This window comes from Cibotium barometz, chromosome 26 (genome assembly GCF_041138505.1).
Source record: "Cibotium barometz isolate CiBa-2024 chromosome 26, ASM4113850v1, whole genome shotgun sequence".
In the NCBI taxonomy this organism is placed as follows: domain Eukaryota; kingdom Viridiplantae; phylum Streptophyta; class Polypodiopsida; order Cyatheales; family Cibotiaceae; genus Cibotium; species Cibotium barometz.
In genome coordinates this window covers 53,940,534-53,962,538 of record NC_141071.1, presented here as the reverse complement: position 1 = coordinate 53,962,538, position 22,005 = coordinate 53,940,534, and positions in this window count along the sequence as shown.

Below are 22,005 nucleotides of genomic sequence, written 5' to 3'. Positions count from 1 at the left end.
GTAAAGGTGTAAGAACCTCCCCTTCTGTTCTTGTAATTATTCCCCTCTCTAAAATAAAAGAAAGATCTTGTTTTACCCTGTTTTGGCCTAGAGAGAGAAAATGTCTAGAGAGAGGTAATCTAAAATTGAGATATCTTTGGATATAAAAATCCTCCTAGTGTCTGAAATGGTTTCCCCTGCAATAGAAGTTCAAAATAAATTCTCCAAAGTGCATTAGGAATCAATTAAATGATTTAAAAGACCTTAGCCAAGGGTCAAGATTTTTTGAAAATTTTGGATTATGGTCCAATTAAGGTTCCTATGGGCCAATAAGGTTAATCCAAGTGTTTGGATGAGATAAATCCAAAGAATAAAAGAAAATACCAAAAATGAGTAAATGCTCACATAAGATGAAGAGTTGACTGAGTACAAGGTTTATTAGTTAAAAACTATGAGATATTACTCATATTATTGTGGTAGTTTTCATAGATAGATAGAAGGGGCCTCACCTCTAAAACTTTCTGTCCCCAAAGCAACCCACAACAGTGTGATACAGAGTATAATTGCCGGTGGGATGACCTCCCAACATGTTGTTGTGGTCATTTTGGTGGATACAATGTCTTTTGAGCTACCTACATTAGACGAGCACCTATGCTAAGGTTGTATCTCAGAGAAACATGAAAACAAGACATGACCACAATAGCATGATGGTGGTCATCCTCTGACCAAAATTGGTATGTATTGCATTGTTGTGGTCATTTACCAAAACATAAGATTTTGCATTCAAACATCTTCATTCAAAACGAAACATACCTTCACACCCAAAATGACCACAACAACGCGATATGGGGTATACTTGCTGGTAGGATGACCTAGCATCGCATTGTGGTGGTAGTTCTAGGGGATGGAAAGGACTTCCCATCTTGCATTTCTCTTTTCTACAAAAACGACCACAACAACGCGATATGATACATACTTTCTAGTAGAGTGCCCTCCCCTCATGTTATTGTGGTAGTTTTTGTAGCCTATAGAAGGGGCCTCACCTCTAAAACTTTCTATCCCTCAAAGCGACCACAATAGTGTAATAAAGAGTATAATTTACGGTGGGATGACCTCCCAACGTGTTGTTGTAGTTGTTTTGGTGGATACAATGTTTTTTGAGCTACCTATATTAGACGAGCACCTATGCAAAGGTCGTATCTCAGAGAAACACGAAAATGACATAGAAATTAGAAGGCGATCTGAATAGCGAATACCGACATAGAAATCTAAAAACTATGGAATCAGCCAAAAACCCAATGCATGTCACTGTAGTACCTATGTGAGGTCTTGGAATCAGCCACATGGAACAATATAGTTGTGAGGACAAAGACGAAGACAATGACACAGAAGCAATAGTGTAGTCGTGAAGAAAAAGATGAAGACAAAGAAGTAATAGAGGTCGGGAGGCCCACGATAATGAAAGCGATGGTGAATGCACCATGTGGACAATGCTTGAGGACGTTGTGGAGCGGGAAAAGAACACGGGAACAGGCCTCTATAGCTTCCCACTCCCCCAATCCTTGGAATCACTAGCAACCTGGGGCACCACCAGCACACTGGCTGGAACACTTCTCACACGGCTCACCACACCACCCACACCAGAAAAACAGCCAAAAAAAGGGGCACCATAGACAAGTAATCACCCAGCAACACATACACTTCTACCGTGTGCATGACGAGGTAATCGAAGGCTGGCACAAAGTGCACTGTGAGAGTGTAAACCCGTGGACTACACCACCAAACATGTCAATCACGCCTTCTCCTCCAAATCAACACACACAGGATACCAACACACAACCATAGCCAGATACATCACCAGTATCATTCATCCTCGAATTCCCAACCAACACTTCCATACAAGCTTCAGTCAACACAGAAGCTTTTACTCACACAACCATCTCACATACACGACACCTTCACATCAACACACAAGATGTATACTCACAAGGCTGTCCCCATTTATCTTGGCTAATCCCTCTCTCACCTTTCCTTAGAACTTCATCACCTTAGCCCTCGAGCTGCCTTCAGACACCAGCTGCAGCTAATCAACAAAACCAACACCCATGCCCTGAGACACCAGGAGGCAGTAACCCAACAAAACCACACGCACACACTCTCTCTCTCTGCTCAGCTAGCTCTGCGCAACCTCAACCATGGTACACACACATAAAAACTCTCTCTGGCATCACTCCGTCAACCTTCAGCAGCTCCAGCGAGACAAGGCCTTATAAGAAACACCTAGAAAACTCCCCTTCACGCACTTTTTTCCTCGGTGCCTCCCTGACCCGAGCCCTGGCTACTGCCTCTTTGATGTTGTCAAGAGAAGGATGGCAAAAAACTGCAGCTTTCAGACAATCACTCTTTGCCAACTCCACAACCACTTTTTTGCCCCAACAAAACCCGACTGCTCCAACCGACTGCACACCCCTCGCTCCTTAGGAACTTTTTCTCTTCATACATTTTTTCTTGCCACCTTGGCGATCAGGGTCCTTCATTTCTGCAACCGCCATACCCTCCTCCCGCAGAGCCCCACACACTGTAGCGATCATGTATTTTAGCTGCGATGGCCACGTTCACCCTTTCCTGCTCGCCGGCAGCAATACTACTTCTCCCGTCGCCACCAGCCGAGGTCTCCTTTGTGCTTGGCGAAGCTGCAGTCGACACCAGCCTCCTTCTCTACTTCTCTGCATGCTGCTGCAGTCGACCCACACGTTCTCTACACTGCACCTCAACTACACCTCAACTGAAGGCAACCATCTCCTGCGCCACCAGCCACCGCCAGCTACAAAAGCAAAAACCCAGCAACCCTCTATCCTCGCTTGCGCACAGCACTTCAGTTAGAAAATTTTTGAATTCTTTTGTGGAATCAGGCAAGTCCCAGATCGGCGCTCTGCATTTGGCAACCACACGCTCGCCATGCTGCCGCTGGATTTTCCTTGGTTTGATTTTTCCACTTTCGCCACCCTTGAAAATAAAATTATATGATATTTATTAAGGCCCTTATGTTCCATGCACACCTCCAACTTGATATTGGTGACGATAAAGATCTCCGATTGCATGTGCGCCCTCTACAAAGATTTGATCCACTCCTACTCTTCTACATATGCTCACGAGATCCCAACCCCAACACAACTCACATTCCGTGGTATTCCGCAATGTGTTCGAAACATCATACCATTGATGCTTACACCATCTCCAACCAACATATCTGCATCAAACACATCATCACATGCTAAAAAGGCTTCATTGCCACTTCAGTGGGTGGAGTATTGGGCATCCCAGTGTCACATAAACATGCATCTATATGTACATATGCCAGAAACACTTTTGCAAAATCTTGCCTAACATACTTTGCCAACCCCCCAGTCTGCTAGAGCATTTATGCTCAGCAGCAAAAAGATAAAGTCCAATAGCTATCCCACCAGGATCAAAAGGAAACTACTGTAACTCACCATCCCATTTCCCAACATCTGTGAAAAACAATGACTGCATCACTACATACCAAACGTCAACCATATGTGCCACAAAATCATTTCCGTTCATTATTTGATAAGCATTCATAGACTCTAACCACGCAGCATCACCCTCAAGCCTTTGCTCTTCAAATAAGCCATATAAGAACAGTTCACTCACAACAAACCTCCTTGTCTTCAAAACCTATGGCATTGCAACATTTAGCATCCAATTCATTAATACCAGTGAAGGCCAAGTTCCAACATTCAGACCTTTATACACACAAAAATCCACATCCTCTCCAACAGTAGTGTCCACAAGCACTTCCAACTCTTGTAAAATAGGCATCTCTTCACAACCATACAACTCAACTGGTTCAGAATCCTTGTCATCCATGGACTTTGTCTTTAGCATTTCAGCAATATGCAAAGAAGCCTTAGCTACATTCTCAACCATATTTGCATCCATGTCCATCTCTGGCTCCTGTTCACATCAAAACTAGCAATTTCCCATTTATCATCCTCAAGCACAATACTCACATCACAACGCTCTTCATCAGCCCAATCTACATGCATACCTTCTTGAGTGTTGCCAACCCCCCTAGTATCATCATCCAAAGACTCCCTAGCACATAATGCATCAAATGGAAAAACATCCACATCATTCATCGCAGGTACCACACCACCATCAAGCTGTCCAAGAAAATCCATAACAATAGGATCTTCCTCCATACTCTCCACATCTGCATTGCAAACCATCTTCACTTCATCACAAGTCTCTACCCCATCCTCCTCCCTTGTAGAATCTAGCAAAGAATCATTCTCAAAGCATTCTGTATCCAACTCCTCTTCCTTCTTATCATCAACTAGTCCCAAGGCATCATCCTCAAGCCTTCCATGTGCATGTATGTCATCCAGATCTGAATGCAAATGATCTTCAATAGAACATTCCAAATCACTGTCATGTAGAGCCATGACGTCCCGATCCAAAGAAGAATCCACTAGCAAATCCTCATCTGCAAAAGTCTCAAACCTTGATCCAGATTCCTCACCCTGCTTTTCAGCATGCACATCCTTAGTTTCAATCGCAACATCAATAGGGAAAACCTTAGCTACATCCACATCATTCATTAAACATAGATCTTCACTTTGCTCCTTCACCTGCTTCTCATCCACCTTCACATCAATAGGGAAAACCTTAGCTACATCCACCTTCACATCAATAGGGAAAACCTTAGCTACATCCACATCATTCATTAAACATAGATCTTCACTTTGCTCCTTCACCTGCTTCTCATCCACCTTCACATGTTTTAAAGACTTTGGAAAAAAATGAGAAGGCACATAGAACATCCCCTTTGCACCTGTATAGGCCTTTGAGGCTCCTGTCTAATCAAACTTTGCATAGGAATCTTATCCACCTCAACCAAACTTACATGCATATCCCTTGCAGACACAACACCCTCATGCGGATAAATACCCATCTCCATCTGTTTCAAAATCTTGCCTTCCTTTTCCCTAGAAACCCTAACTGCATCATCAAATGACTTGGGATTCTTCAACTCAACCCTGACCTTCAAATGGGGTAGTAAACCATCAATAAACACGCTTTTCTTCAGAAACATAGGAGGAACTTCCTGCTTCAATGTCGTACACCACTTACCCCACAAACATGTAAATACCTTCACAAAATCATCCAGTGATTGCCCATGGACCTGCTTCGAGATGCTCAACTCTTGCCAAAGCACACTAGGCTCCGCTGCTTTGCTGAAAATGCTCCAAAAGGCCTTCTTTCAACCTATCCAAGGTCAAAACACCATGTAGCTCATATGCTGCATCCTGTGCTTCAAAATCTTTAAGCCAGCTTGGGCATCTTCCTTCAAGAAAATCTTTACTAGCCTCAGAACCTGCTCTTCATCTGTAACATGATTGCTAATGCATGCCAACTCCATTTGCTCCAAAAAGTCAAACGCATCTTCACCCTTCCTGCCCCATGAAATTCTGGATAAGACCACATCATGAAAATCTGCAACAATCCCTGCCAACAATCTGGGTACGAATCTCTCTCCTATGGGATATACACCCTTCTAGGCAAAGAAAATACCGAGATCTCCTCAGTGGGGGCACCAAAAAGATGTGGAGCGGGAAAAGAACAAGGGAACAGGCCTCTATAGCTTCCCACTCCCCCAATCCTTGGAATCACTAGAAACCTGGGGCACCACCAGCACACTGGCTGGAACACTTCTCACACGGCTCACCACACCACCCACACTAGAAAAACAGCCAAAAAAACGGGCACCATAGACAAGTAATCACCCAGCAACACATACACTTCTACCGTGTGCATGCCGAGGTAATCGAAGGCTGGCAAAAGTGTGCTGTGAGAGTGTAAACCCGTGGACTACACCACCAAACATGTCAATCACGCCTTCTCCTTCAAATCAACACACACAGGATACCAACACACAACCATAGCCAGATACATCACTAGTATCATTCATCCTCGAATTCCCAACCAACACTTCCATACAAGCTTCAGTCATCAACACAGAAGCTTTTACTCACACAACCATCTCACATACACGACACCTTCACATCAACACACAAGATGTATACTCACAAGGTTGTCCCCATTTATCTTGGCTAATCCCTCTCTCACCTTTCCTTAGAACTTCATCACCTCAGCCCTCGAGCTGCCTTCAGACACCAGCTGCAGCAGCTAATCAACAAAAACAACACCCCTGCCTTGAGACACCAGGAGGCAGTAACCCAACAAAACCACACGCACACACTCTCTCTCTCTGCTCAGCCAGCTCTGCGCAACCTCAACCATGGTACACACACATAAAAACTCTCTCTGGCATCACTCCGTCAACCTTCAGCAGCTCCAGCGAGACAAGGCCTTACAAGAAACACCTAGAAAACGCCCCTTCACGGACTTTTTTCCTCGGTGCCTCCCTGACCCGAGCCCTGGCTACTGCCTCTTTGATGTTGTCAAGAGAAGGATGGCAAAAAACTGCAGCTTTCAGACAATCACTCTTTGCCAACTCCACAACCACTTTTTTGCCCCAACAAAACCCGACTGCTCCAACCGACTACACACCCCTCGCTCCTTAGGAACTTTTCCTCTTCATACATTTTTTCTTGCCGCCTTGGCGATCAGGGTCCTTCATTTCTGCAACCGCCATACCCTCCTCCCGCAGAGCCCCACACACTGTAGCGATCATGTATTTTAGCTGCGATGGCCACGTTCACCCTTTCCTGCTCGCCGGCAACAATACTACTTCTCCCATCGCCACCAGCCGAGGTCTCCTTTGTGCTTGGCGAAGCTGCAGTCGACACCAGCCTCCTTCTCTACTTCTCTGCCTGCAGTCGACCCACACGTTCTCTGCGCTGCACCTCAACTGAAGGCAACCATCTCCTGCACCACCAGCCACCACCGCCAGCTACAAAAGCAAAAACCCAGCAACCCTCTATCCTCGCTTGCGCGCACAGCACTTCAGTTAGAAACTTTTTGAATTCTTTTGTGGAATCGGGCAAGTCCCAGATCGGCGCTCTGCATTTGGCAACCACACGCTCACCATGCTGCCGCTGGATTTTCCTTGGTTTGATTTTTCCACTTTGGCCACCCTTGAAAATAAAATTATATGATATTTATTAAGGCCCTTATGTTCCATGCACACCTCCAACTTGATATTGGTGATAAAGATCTCCGATTGCATGTGTGCCCTCTACAAAGATTTGATCCACTCCTACTCTTCTACATATGCTCACGAGATCCCAACCCCAACACAACTCACATTCCGTGGTATTCCGCAATGTGTTCGAAACATCATACCATTGATGCTTACACCATCTCCAACCAGCATATCTGCATCAAACACATCATCACATGCTAAAAAGGCTTCATTGCCACTTCAGTGGGTGGAGTATTGGGCATCCCAGTGTCACATAAACATGCATCTATATGTACATATGCCAGAAACACTTTTGCAAAATCTTGCCTAACATACTTTGCCAACCCCCCAGTCTGCTAGAGCATTTATGCTCAGCAGCAAAAAGATAAAGTCCAATAGCTATCCCACCAGGATCAAAAGGAAACTACTGTAACTCACCATCCCATTTCCCAACATCTGTGAAAAACAATGACTGCATCACTACATACCAAACGTCAACCATATGTGCCACAAAATCATTTCCGTTCATTATTTGATAAGCATTCATAGACTCTAACCACGCAGCATCACCCTCAAGCCTTTGCTCTTCAAATAAGCCATATAAGAACAGTTCACTCACAACAAACCTCCTTGTCTTCAAAACCTATGGCATTGCAACATTTAGCATCCAATTCATTAATACCAGTGAAGGCCAAGTTCCAACATTCAGACCTTTATACACACAAAAATCCACATCCTTTCCAACAGCAGCAGTGGCCACAAGCACTTCCAAGTCTTGTAAAATAGGCATCTCTTCACAACCATACAACTCAACTGGTTCAGAATCCTTGTCATCCATGGACTTTGTCTTTAGCATTTTAGCAATATGCAAAGAAGCCTTAGTTACATTCTCAACCATATTTGCATCCATGTCCATCTCTGGCTCCTGTTCACATCAAAACTAGCAATTTCCCATATATCATCCTCAAGCACAATACTCACATCACAACGCTCTTCATCAGCCCAATCTACATGCATACCTTCTTGAGTGTTACCAACCCCCCTAGTATCATCATCCAAAGACTCCCCAGCACATAATGCATCAAATGGAAAAACATCCACATCATTCATCGCAGGTACCACACCACCATCAAGCTGTCCAAGAAAATCCATAACAATAGGATCTTCCTCCATACTCTCCACATCCGCATTGCAAACCATCTTCACTTCATCACAAGTCTCTACCCCATCCTCCTCCCTTGTAGAATCTAGCAAAGAATCATCCTCAAAGCATTATGTATCCAACTCCTCTTCCTTCTTATCATCAGCCAATCCCAAGGCATCATCCTCAAGCCTTCCATGTGCATGTATGTCATCCAGATCTGAATGCAAATGATCTTCAATAGAACATTCCAAATCACTGTCATGTATAGCCATGACGTCCCGATCCAAAGAAGAATCCACTGGCAACTCCTCATCTGCAAAAGTCTCAAACCTTGACCCAGATTCCTCACCCTGCTTTTCAACATGCACATCCTTAGTTTCAATCGCAACATCAATAGGGAAAACCTTAGCTACATCCACATCATTCATTAAACATAGATCTTCACTTTGCTCCTTCACCTGCTTTTCATCCACCTTCACATGTTTTAAAGACTTTGGAAAAAAATCAGAAGGCACATAGAACATCCCCTTTGCACCTGTATAGGCCTTTGAGGCTCCTGTCTAATCAAACTTTGCATAGGACTCTTATCCACCTCAACCAAACTTACATGCATATCCCTTGCAGACACAACACCCTCATGCGGATAAATACCCATCTCCATCTGTTTCAAAATCTTGCCTTCCTTTTCCCTAGCAACCCTAACTGCATCATCAAATGACTTGGGATTCTTCAACTCAACCCTAACCTTCAAATGGGGTAGTAAACCATCAATAAACAAGCTTTTCTTCAGAAACATAGGAGGAACTTCCTGCTTCAATGTCGTACACCACTTACCCCACAAACATGTAAATACCTTCACAAAATCATCCACCAGTGATTGCCCATGGACCTGCTTCGAGATGCTCAACTCCTGCCAAAGCACACTAGGCTCCTCTGCTTTGCTGAAAATGCTCCAAAAGGCCTTCTTTCAACCTGTCCAAGGTCAAAACACCATGTAGCTCATATGCCGCATCCTGTGCTTCAAAATCTTTAAGCCAGCTTTGGGCATCTTCCTTCAAGAAAATCTTTACTAGCCTCAGAACTTGCTCTTCATCTGTAACATGATTGCTAATGCATGCCAACTCCATTTGCTCCAAAAAGTCAAACGCATCTTCACCCTTCCTGCCCCATGAAATTCTGGATAAGACCACATCATGAAAATCTGCAACAATCCCTGCCAACAATCTGGGTATGAATCTCTCTCCTATGGGATATACACCCTTCTAGGCAAAGAAAATACTGAGCTCTCCTCAGTGGGGGCACCAAAAAGATGTGGAGTTGGAAAAGAACACGAGAACAGGCCTCTATAGCTTCCCACTCCCCCAATCCTTGGAATCACTAGCAACCTGGGGCACCACCAGCACACTGGCTGGAACACTTCTCACACGGCTCACGACAGCACCCACACCAGAAAAACAACCAAAAAAAGGTACACCATAGACAAGTAATCACCCAGCAACACATACACTTCTACCATGTGCATGATGCCGAGGTAATCGAAGGCTGGCAAAAGTGCGCTGTGAGAGTGTAAACCCGTGGACTACACCACCAAACATGTCAATCACGCCTTCTCCTTCAAATCAACACACACAGGATACCAACACACAACCATAGCCAGATACATCACTAGTATCATTCATCCTTGAATTCCCAACCAACACTTCCATACAAGCTTCAGTCTCAACACAGAAGCTTTTACTCACACAACCATCTCACATACACGACACCTTCACATCAACACACAAGATGTATACTCACAAGGCTGTCCCCATTTATCTTGGCTAATCCCTCTCTCACCTTTCCTTAGAACTTCATCACCTCAGCCCTCGAGCTGCCTTCAGACACCAGCTGCAGCAGCAGCTAATCAACAAAACCAACACCCTTGCCTTGAGACACCAGGAGGCAGTAACCCAACAAAACCACACGCACACACTCTCTCTCTCTGCTCAGCCAGCTCTGCACAACCTCAACCATGGTACACACACATAAAAGCTCTCTCTAGCATCACTCTGTCAACCTTCAGCAGCTCCAGCGAGTACAGGCCTTAGAAGAAACACCTAGAAAACTCCCCTTCACGCACTTTTTTCCTCGGTGCCTCCCTGACCCGAGCCCTGGCTACTGCCTCTTTGATGTTGTCAAGAGAAGGATGGCAAAAAACTGCAGCTTTCAGACAATCACTCTTTGCCAACTCCATAACCACTTTTTTGCCCCAACAAAACCCGACTACTCCAACCGACTGCACACCCCTCGCTCCTTAGGAACTTTTCCTCTTCATACATTTTTTCTTGCCACCTTGGCGATCAGGGTCCTTCATTTCTGCAACCGCCATACCCTCCTCCCGCAGAGCCCCACACATTGTAGCGATCATGTATTTTAGCTGCGATGGCCACGTTCACCCTTTCCTGCTCGCCGGCAGCAATACTACTTCTCCCGTCGCCACCAGCCGAGGTCTCCTTTGTGCTTGGCGAAGCTGCAGTCGACACCATCATCCTTCTCTACTTCTCTGCCTGCAAACGACCCACACGTTCTCTGCGCTGCACCTCAACTGAAGGCAACCATCTCCTGCGCCACCAGCCACCGCCAGCTACGAAAGCAAAAACGCAGCAACCCTCTATCCTCGCTTGCACACAGCACTTCAGTTAGAAACTTTTTGAATTCTTTTTTGGAATCGGGTTGGCGCTCTGCATTTGGCAACCACACGCTCGCCATGCTGCCGCCGCTGGATTTTCCTTGGTTTGATTTTTTCACTTTCGCCACCCTTGAAAATAAAATTATATGATATTTATTAAGGCCCTTATGTTCCATGCACACCTCCAACTTGATATCGGTGATAAAGATCTCCGATTGCATGTGCGCCCTCTACAAAGATTTGATCCACTCCTACTCTTCTACATATGCTCACGAGATCCCAACCCCAACACAACTCACATTCTGTGGTATTCCGCAATGTGTTCGAAACATCAGACCATCGATGCTTACACCATCTCCAACCCCAACACAACTCACATTCTGTGGTATTCCGCAATGTGTTCGAAACATCATACCATTGATGCTTACACCATCTCCAACCAACATATTTGCATCAAACACATCATCACATGCTAAAAAGTCTTCATTGCCACTTCAGTGGGGGTGGAGTATTGGGCATCCTAGTGTCACATAAACATGCATCTATATGTACATATGCCAGAAACACTTTTGCAAAATTTTGCCTAACATACTTTGCCAACCCCCCAGTCTGCTAGAGCATTTATGCTCAGCAGCAAAAAGATAAAGTCCAATAGCTATCCACCAGGATCAAAAGGAAACTACTGTAACTCACCATCCCATTTCCCAACATCTGTGAAAAACAATGGCTGCATCACTACATTCCAAACCTCAACCATATGTGCCACAAAATCATTTCCGTTCATTATTTGATAAGCATTCATAGACTCTAACCACGCAGCATCACCCTCAAGCCTTTGCTCTTCAAATAAACCATATAAGAACAGTTCACTCACAACAAACCTCCTTGTCTTCAAAACCTATGGCATTGCAACATTTAGCATCCAATTCATTAATACCAGTGAAGGCCAAGTTCCAACATTCTGACCTATATACACACAAAAATCCACATCCTTTCCAAAAATCCACATTCATAGACTCTAACCACGCAGCATCACCCTCAAGCCTTTGCTCTTCAAATAAGCCATATAAGAACAGTTCACTCACAACAAACCTCCTTGTCTTCAAAACCTATGGCATTGCAACATTTAGCATCCAATTCATTAATACCAGTGAAGGCCAAGTTCCAACATTCTGACCTATATACACACAAAAATCCACATCCTTTCCAACAGCAGTGTCCACAAGCACTTCCAACTCTTGTAAAATAGGCATCTCTTCACAACCATACAACTCAACTGGTTCAGAATCCTTGTCATCCATGGACTTTGTCTTTAGCATTTCAGCAATATGCAAAGAAGCCTTAGTTACATTCTCAACCATATTTGCATCCATGTCCATCTCTGGCTCCTGTTCATCAAAACTAGCAATTTCCCATATATCATCCTCAAGCACAATACTCACATCACAACGCTCTTCATCAGCCCAATCTACATGCATACCTTCTTGAGTGTTGCCAACCCCCCTAGTATCATCATCCAAAGACTCCCCAGCACATAATGCATCAAATGGAAAAACATCCACATCATTCATCGCAGGTACCACACCACCATCAAGCTGTCCAAGAAAATCCATAACAATAGGATCTTCCTCCATACTCTCCACATCCGCATTGCAAACCATCTTCACTTCATCACAAGTCTCTACCCCATCCTCCTCCCTTGTAGAATCTAGCAAAGAATCATCCTCAAAGCATTCTGTATCCAACTCCTCTTCCTTCTTATCATCAACTAGTCCCAAGGCATCATCCTCAAGCCTTCCATGTGCATGTATGTCATCCAGATCTGAATGCAAATGATCTTCAATAGAACATTCCAAATCACTGTCATGTACAGCCATGACGTCCCGATCCAAAGAAGAATCCACTGGCAAATCCTCATCTGCAAAAGTCTCAAACCTTGATCCAGATTCCTCACCCTGCTTTTCAACATGCACATCCTTAGTTTCAATCGCAACATCAATAGGGAAAACCTTAGCTACATCCACATCATTCATTAAACATAGATCTTCACTTTGCTCCTTCACCTGCTTCTCATCCACCTTCACATGTTTTAAAAACTTTGGAAAAAAATCAGAAGGCACATAGAACATCCCCTTTGCACCTGTATAGGCCTTTGAGGCTCCTGTCTAATCAAACTTTGCATAGGACTCTTATCCACCTCAACCAAACTTACATGCATATCCCTTGCAGACACAACACCCTCATGCGGATAAATACCCATCTCCATCTGTTTCAAAATCTTGCCTTCCTTTTCCCTAGCAACCCTAACTGCATCATCAAATGACTTGGGATTCTTCAACTCAACCCTGACCTTCAAATGGGGTAGTAAACCATCAATAAACACGCTTTTCTTCAGAAACATAGGAGGATCTTCCTGCTTCAATGTCGTACACCACTTACCCCACAAACATGTAAATACCTTCACAAAATCATCCAGTGATTGCCCATGGACCTGCTTCGAGATGCTCAACTCCTGCCAAAGCACACTAGGCTGCTCTGCTTTGCTGAAAATGCTCCAAAAGGCCTTCTTTCAACCTGTCCAAGGTCAAAACACCATGTAGCTCATATGCTGCATCCTGTGCTTCAAAATCTTTAAGCCAGCTTTGGGCATCTTCCTTCAAGAAAATCTTTACTAGCCTCAGAACCTGCTCTTCATCTGTAACATGATTGCTAATGCATGCCAACTCCATTTGCTCCAAAAAGTCAAACGCATCTTCACCCTTCCTGCCCCATGAAATTCTGGATAAGACCACATCATGAAAATCTGCAACAATCCCTGCCAACAATCTGGGTACGAATCTCTCTCCTATGGGATATACACCCTTCTAGGCAAAGAAAATACTGAGCTCTCCTCAGTGGGGGCACCAAAAAGATGTGGAGCGGGAAAAGAACATGGGAACAGGCCTCTATAGCTTCCCACTCCCCCAATCCTTGGAATCACTAGAAACCTGGGGCACCACCAGCACACTGGCTGGAACACTTCTCACACGGCTCACCACACCACCCACACCAGAAAAACAGCCAAAAAAAGGGGCACCATAGACAAGTAATCACCCAGCAACACATACACTTCTACCGTGTGCATGCCGAGGTAATCGAAGGCTGGCAAAAGTGCGCTGTGAGAGTGTAAACTCGTGGACTACACCACCAAACATGTCAATCACGCCTTCTCCTTCAAATCAACACACACAGGATACCAACACACAACCATAGCCAGATACATCACTAGTATCATTCATCCTCGAATTCCCAACCAACACTTCCATACAAGCTTCAGTCTCAACACAGAAGCTTTTACTCACACAACCATCGCACATACACGACACCTTCACATCAACACACAAGATGTATACTCACAAGGTTGTCCCCATTTATCTTGGCTAATCCCTCTCTCACCTTTCCTTAGAACTTCATCACCTCAGCCCTCGAGCTGCCTCTTCAGACACCAGCTGCTGCAGCAGCTAATCAACAAAAACAACACCCCTGCCTTGAGACACCAGGAGGCAGTAACCCAACAAAACCACACGCACACACTCTCGCTCTCTGCTCAGCCAGCTCTGCGTAACCTCAACCATGGTACACACACATAAAAACTCTCTCTGGCATCACTCCGTCAACCTTCAGCAGCTCCAGCGAGACAAGGCCTTACAAGAAACACCTAGAAAACGCCCCTTCACGCACTTTTTTCCTCGGTGCCTCCTTGACCCGAGCCCTGGCTACTGCCTCTTTGATGTTGTCAAGAGAAGGATGGCAAAAAACTGCAGCTTTCAGACAATCACTCTTTGCCAACTCCACAACCACTTTTTTGCCCCAACAAAACCCAACTGCTCCAACCGACTACACACCCCTCGCTCCTTAGGAACTTTTCCTCTTCATACATTTTTTCTTGCCGCCTTGGCGATCAGGGTCCTTCATTTCTGCAACCGCCATACCCTCCTCCCGCAGAGCCCCACACACTGTAGCGATCATGTATTTTAGCTGCGATGGCCACGTTCACCCTTTCCTGCTCGCCGGCAGCAACACTACTTATCTCGTCGCCACCAGCCGAGGTCTCCTTTGTGCTTGGCAAAGCTGCAGTCGACACCAGCCTCCTTCTCTACTTCTCTGCCTGCAGTCGACCCACACGTTCTCTGCGCTGCACCTCAACTGAAGGCAACCATCTCCTGCGCCACCAGCCCACCGCCAGCTACAAAAGCAAAAACCCAGCAACCCTCTATCCTCGCTTGCGCGCACAGCACTTCAGTTAGAAACTTTTTAAATTCTTTTGTGGAATCGGGCAAGTCCCAGATCGGCGCTCTGCATTTGGCAACCACACGCTCGCCATGCTACCCGCTGGATTTTCCTTGGTTTGATTTTTCCACTTTCGCCACCCTTGAAAATAAAATTATATGATATTTATTAAGGCCCTTATGTTCCATGCACACCTCCAACTTGATATTGGTGATAAAGATCTCCGATTGCATGTGCACCCTCTACAAAGATTTGATCCACTCCTACTCTTCTACATATGCTCACGAGATCCCAACCCCAACACAACTCACATTCCGTGGTATTCCGCAATGTGTTCGAAACATCATACCATTGATGCTTACACCATCTCCAACCAACATATCTGCATCAAACACATTATCACATGCTAAAAAGGCTTCATTTTGCCACTTCAGTGGGTGGAGTATTGGGCATCCCAGTGTCACATAAACATGCATCTATATGTACATATGCCAGAAACACTTTTGCAAAATTTTGCCTAACATACTTTGCCAACCCCCCAGTCTGCTAGAGCATTTATGCTCAGCAGCAAAAAGATAAAGTCCAATAGCTATCCACCAGGATCAAAAGGAAACTACTGTAACTCACCATCCCATTTCCCAATATCTGTGAAAAACAATGGTTGCATCACTACATACCAAACGCCACAAAATCATTTCCGTTCATTATTTGATAAGCATTCATAGACTCTAACCACGCAGCATCACCCTCAAGCCTTTGCTCTTCAAATAAGCCATATAAGAACAGTTCACTCACAACAAACCTCCTTGTCTTCAAAACCTATGGCATTGCAACATTTAGCATCCAATTCATTAATACCAGTGAAGGCCAAGTTCCAACATTCTGACCTTTATACACACAAAAATCCACATCCTTTCCAACAGCAGTGTCCACAAGCACTTCCAACTCTTGTAAAATAGGCATCGCTTCACAACCATACAACACAACTGGTTCAGAATCCTTGTCATCCATGGACTTTGTCTTTAGCATTTCAGCAATATGCAAAGAAGCCTTAGCTACATTCTCAACCATATTTGCATCCATGTCCATCTCTGGCTCCTGTTCATCATCAAAACTAGCAATTTCCCATATATCATCCTCAAGCACAATACTCACATCACAACGCTCTTCATCAGCCCAATCTACATGCATACCTTCTTGAGTGTTGCCAACCCCCCTAGTATCATCATCCAAAGACTCCCCAGCACATAATGCATCAAATGGAAAAACATCCACATCATTCATCCTAGGTACCACACCACCATCAAGCTGTCCAAGAAAATCCATAACAATAGGATCTTCCTCCATACTCTCCACATCCGCATTGCAAACCATCTTCACTTCATCACAAGTCTCTACCCCATCCTCCTCCCTTGTCTTGGTTTAGTGAGTGGATTAGCAAAGCTAAGGAGGATCAAACATGGCTATGGTCATGGTTAGGTCATGGTTAGAAGCAAGATTATGAGTGGATTAGGAGATGCTAATGAAACATGGTTTAGGCATAAACATAGAAACACAGGAGTTGTTCTCTTCATTAGCAAGAGCCTCTTATATAGGCAAGTAGTACATGACCTCATGACATCACCTATGATGTCTTACAAGCATAAGATGCCATCTCCCCCCGTGTGGGTTTGCCATAAATGAGCAAGATGCCCTCTAGGCTATATTTGAAGTAGGCGCCCATTTGAGGATGAATCTTGAGTAAAGTAATCAAGGTTATATAGCCCCTTTCAACCTTTGAATGGATTTGGGTGATATATCCAACAAACCCTCCTTCAACCAAATCCATGACAATGCTACCTTTATGATGGCAATTCTAGGCTCTAGTTACAACATACAAAAACTAGTTATGATGACCATGCTGGTGCCCGTAGGTCTTATTCCAGTTAGGTTTACAATGCTAGCAATGATGGATGATGCTAGAATACCATAGTAAAGCTTACAATGAGATAGTTATGTTTAGGATGGAGAGGTTTTAAGCATGGTATGGGCTATCCCTTGATTTTACTCAAAAGGCCCATTCATCTTCGATAAAATTGGCCTCTTCGGAGGCCTCTTCTTGAAGCTCTTCTTTGTCTTGACTTGCGAGGAATGCCTTTTGTGCCTTTTGTTTGAAGAAACAATTTTCTTCAATATGATTGTCCTTACTGCAGAATCCACAAGTCTTCTTCTTTCCTTTTGTGTCGATGAAGTTCTTCTTCTTGAAGTGTGACTTGTTGTTGGAGAAGTATGTCCCTTCAACTATCCCTATCTTCTCTTGCTTCTTCTTGTACTCCTCTAGGAGTATAGCTTCAATGGCTTCTAAAGTAGGATCCGGAAGATTCATGAGAGTTGACACTAAATGTCCATATTCATCATAAGGCATGCTTTTCAATAAAACTGCAATGGCATCTTCCTCATCTATTGGTGCTCCTATTGTTGCAAGTTGTGACATTAGGCTTTTCATATAATTAAGATGAGAAGGTAAAGACTCAGAAGCTTTCATTTCAAGTTTAAAAAATTTGATTTTCAGCCCTATCTTGGAATGCTTTCCTTTTGCCCCAAATAATTTCTCTAGGATTTCCCATGCTTCAGCGGAGTTATTTGCATTAGAGATATGATGTATGTAGTTGTCACTTAGACCTAATGCAATTATGGCAAAAGCTTTCTCATCCCTAGGTAACCATCCTTGCTCACCATCTCTAGTGGTAGGTTTTTTCTCCTTTCCACTAGCAACTCCCCACAGACCTTTCTTCATGAGAATAAATCTTACTCTAACTTGCCAGGTATGAAAGCCTACCCCATTAAACTTATCAACATGAAATGAGGATGTAGACATGATGATAAAGCAAGGTCTTACCACTTGAGTGTCACTCAAGGGAAGTGTCTAATGCTTTTACAAGATTAGATACCTTCACCAAATAGATGAAGGTTATTTATGAAAAATTCAGACCAGTCATGCCCTCCTGAAACATTGTTTGCTCTTGAGTTGTAGACATTGTTTCTTACCCGTCTCCTCGGCTTTCTGCTTTTCTTCTTAGGCTTCAAATGTTGAATATTTGATGATTCAGCATCAGATGGTTCAGCCATTGTGATTCAAAAAATGATGTAAACAATAACATCATCACAATATAGTAATATCATCAAGTATATGGTGACCAATGTGATAAATGCTTTCAAAATAATTTCTAAAAATTGGGTCACTTGGAGTACTTGAAGGAAGTAGAGGCCTAGGTCCAAGCACCTAATGCTTTAAGCACTTTCAATATCAGTGATTTGAGACTAATTTAAGCACAAAACATTGGTGATTAAGTGGAATAATCACTCATTCATTTACTGTTAAGAGATGAAGCTCCAGAAGCTCTGTCAGTCTTACAGCCACCAAACCACGCAACCATTTGCAAATCTGACCAGATAGGCGTGTTCGCAGCCTATGAAAACCCTCGAAGCTCTGAGGAATTAGAGATTGGCGAAGCGATGGCGATGGGGCAGCGTTTTCCCCCAAATAAAAAGGCACAGGTCTCTGCAGCAATGCCGTTGGCTCCGGGCACTCTTTGGCTAATTCCGCCCAGCAGCTTCGTCTTTGTGTTGAGAATGCCTGGCTGAGCGCTTGTGATGAGTCTTGAAGTGGGCAATGAGATCTTGATGCTCCATGGACTGCCTATCTTTCAGGCTAGATAAGAGGAGAGGATAAGATATGCTTAAGCTAATGAGGTGCTAATTAATCCCTAATGAGTGAGATTTGGATAATGTTAATCCTAGGCTCTGATACCAATTCTTGGTTTAGTGAGTGGATTAGCAAAGCTAAGGAGGATCAAACATGGCTATGGTCATGGTTAGGTCATGGTTAGAAGCAAGATTATGAGTGGATTAGGAGATGCTAATGAAACATGGTTTAGGCATAAACATAGAAACACAGGAGTTGTTCTCTTCATTAGCAAGAGCCTCTTATATAGGCAAGTAGTACATGACCTCATGACATCACCTATGATGTCTTACAAGCATAAGATGCCGTCTCCCCCCATGTGGGTTTGCCATAAATGAGCAAGATGCCCTCTAGGCTATATTTGAAGTAGGCGCCCATTTGAGGATGAATCTTGAGTAAAGTAATCAAGGTTATATAGCCCCTTTCAACCTTTGAATGGATTTGGGTGATATATCCAACACCTTGTAGAATCTAGCAAAGAATCATCCTCAAAGCATTCTGTATCCAACTCCTCTTCCTTCTTATCATCAGCCAATCCCAAGGCATCATCCTCAAGCCTTCCATCCGCATTGCAAACCATCTTCACTTCATCACAAGTCTCTACCCCATCCTCCTCCCTTGTAGAATCTAGCAAAGAATCATCCTCAAAGCATTCTGTATCCAACTCCTCTTCCTTCTTATCATCAGCCAATCCCAAGGCATCATCCTCAAGCCTTCCATGTGCATGTATGTCATCCAGATCTGAATGCAAATGATCTTCAATAGATCCAAATCACTGTCATGTACAGCCATGACGTCCCGATCCAAAGGAGAATCCACTGGCAACTCCTCATCTGCAAAAGTCTCAAACCTTGACCCAGATTCCTCACCCTGCTTTTCAACATGCACATCCTTAGTTTCAATCGCAACATCAATAGGAAAAACCTTAGCTACATTCACATCATTCATTAAACATAGATCTTCAGTTTGCTCCTTCACCTGCTTCTCATCCACCTTCACATGTTTTAAAGACTTTGGAAAAAAATCAGAAGGCACATAGAACATCCCCTTTGCACCTGTATAGGCCTTTGAGGCTCTTGTCTAATCAAACTTTGCATAGGACTCTTATACACCTCAACCAAACTTACATGCATATCCCTTGCAAACACAACACCCTCATGCGTATAAATACCCATCGCCATCTGTTTCAAAATCTTGCCTTCCTTTTCCCTAGCAACCCTAACTGCATCATCAAATGACTTGGGATTCTTCAACTCAACCCTGACCTTCAAATGGGGTAGTAAACCATCAATAAACAAGCTTTTCTTCAGAAACATAGGAGGAACTTCCTGCTTCAATGTCGTACACCACTTACCCCACAAACATGTAAATACCTTCACAAAATCATCCAGTGATTGCCCATGGACCTGCTTCGAGATGCTCAACTCCTGCCAAAGCACACTAGGCTCCTCTGCTTTGCTGAAAATGCTCCAAAAGGCCTTCTTTCAACCTGTCCAAGGTCAAAACACCATGTAGCTCATATGTCGAATCCTGTGCTTCAAAATCTTTAAGCCAGCTTTGGGCATCTTCCTTCAAGAAAATCTTTACTAGCCTCAGAACCTGCTCTTCATCGGTAGCATGATTGCTAATGCATGCCAACTCCATTTGCTCCAGAAAGTCAAACGCATCTTCACCCTTCCTGCCCCATGAAATTCTGGATAAGACCACATCATGAAAATCTGCAACAATCCCTGCCAACAATCTGGGTATGAATCTCTCTCCTATGGGATAGACACCCTTCTAGGCAAAGAAAATACTAAGCTCTCCTCAGTGGGGGCACCAAAAAGATGTGGAGCGGGAAAAGAACACGGGAACAGGCCTCTATAGCTTCCCACTCCCCCAATCCTTGGAATCACTAGCAACCTGGGGCACCACCAGCACACTGGCTGGAACACTTCTCACACGGCTCACCACACCACCCACACCAGAAAAACAGCCAAAAAAAGGGGCACCATAGACAAGTAATCACCCAGCAACACATACACTTCTACCGTGTGCATGCCGAGGTAATCGAAGGCTGGCAAAAGTGCGCTGTGAGAGTGTAAACCCGTGGACTACACCACCAAACATGTCAATCACGCCTTCTCCTTCAAATCAACACACACAGGATACCAACACACAACCATAGCCAGATACATCACTAGTATCATTCATCCTCGAATTCCCAACCAACACTTCCATACAAGCTTCAGTCAACACAGAAGCTTTTACTCACACAACCATCTCACATACACGACACCTTCACATCAACACACAAGATGTATACTCACAAGGCTGTCCCCATTTATCTTGGCTAATCCCTCTCTCACCTTTCCTTAGAACTTCATCACCTCAGCCCTCGAGCTGCCTTCAGACACCAGTTTTTGCAGAGCAGCTAATCAACAAAACCAACACCCCTGCCTTGAGACACCAGGAGGCAGTAACCCAACAAAACCACACACACTCTCTCTCTCTGCTCAGCCAGCTCTGCGCAACCTCAACCATGGTACACACACATAAAAACTCTCTCTGGCATCACTCCGTCAACCTTCAGCAGCTCTCCAGCAAGACAAGGCCTTACAAGAAACACCTAGAAAACGCCCCTTCACGCACTTTTTTCCTCGGTGCCTCCCTGACTCGAGCCCTGGCTATTGCCTCTTTGATGTTGTCAAGAGAAGGATGGCAAAAAACTGCAGCTTTTAGACAATCACTCTTTGCCAACTCCACAACCACTTTTTTGCCCCAACAAAACCCGACTGCTCCAACCGAGACTGCACACCCCTCGCTCCTTAGGAACTTTTCCTCTTGGTACATTTTTTCTTGCCGCCTTGGCGATCAGGGTCCATTTTTTCTTGCCGCCTTGGCGATCAAGGTCCATTTCTGCAACCGCCATACCCTCCTCCCGCAGAGCCCCACACACTGTAGCGATCATGTATTTTAGCTGCGATGGCCACGTTCACCCTTTCCTGCTCGTTGCCGGCAGCAATACTACTTCTCCCGTCGCCACCAGCCGAGGTCTCCTTTGTGCTTGG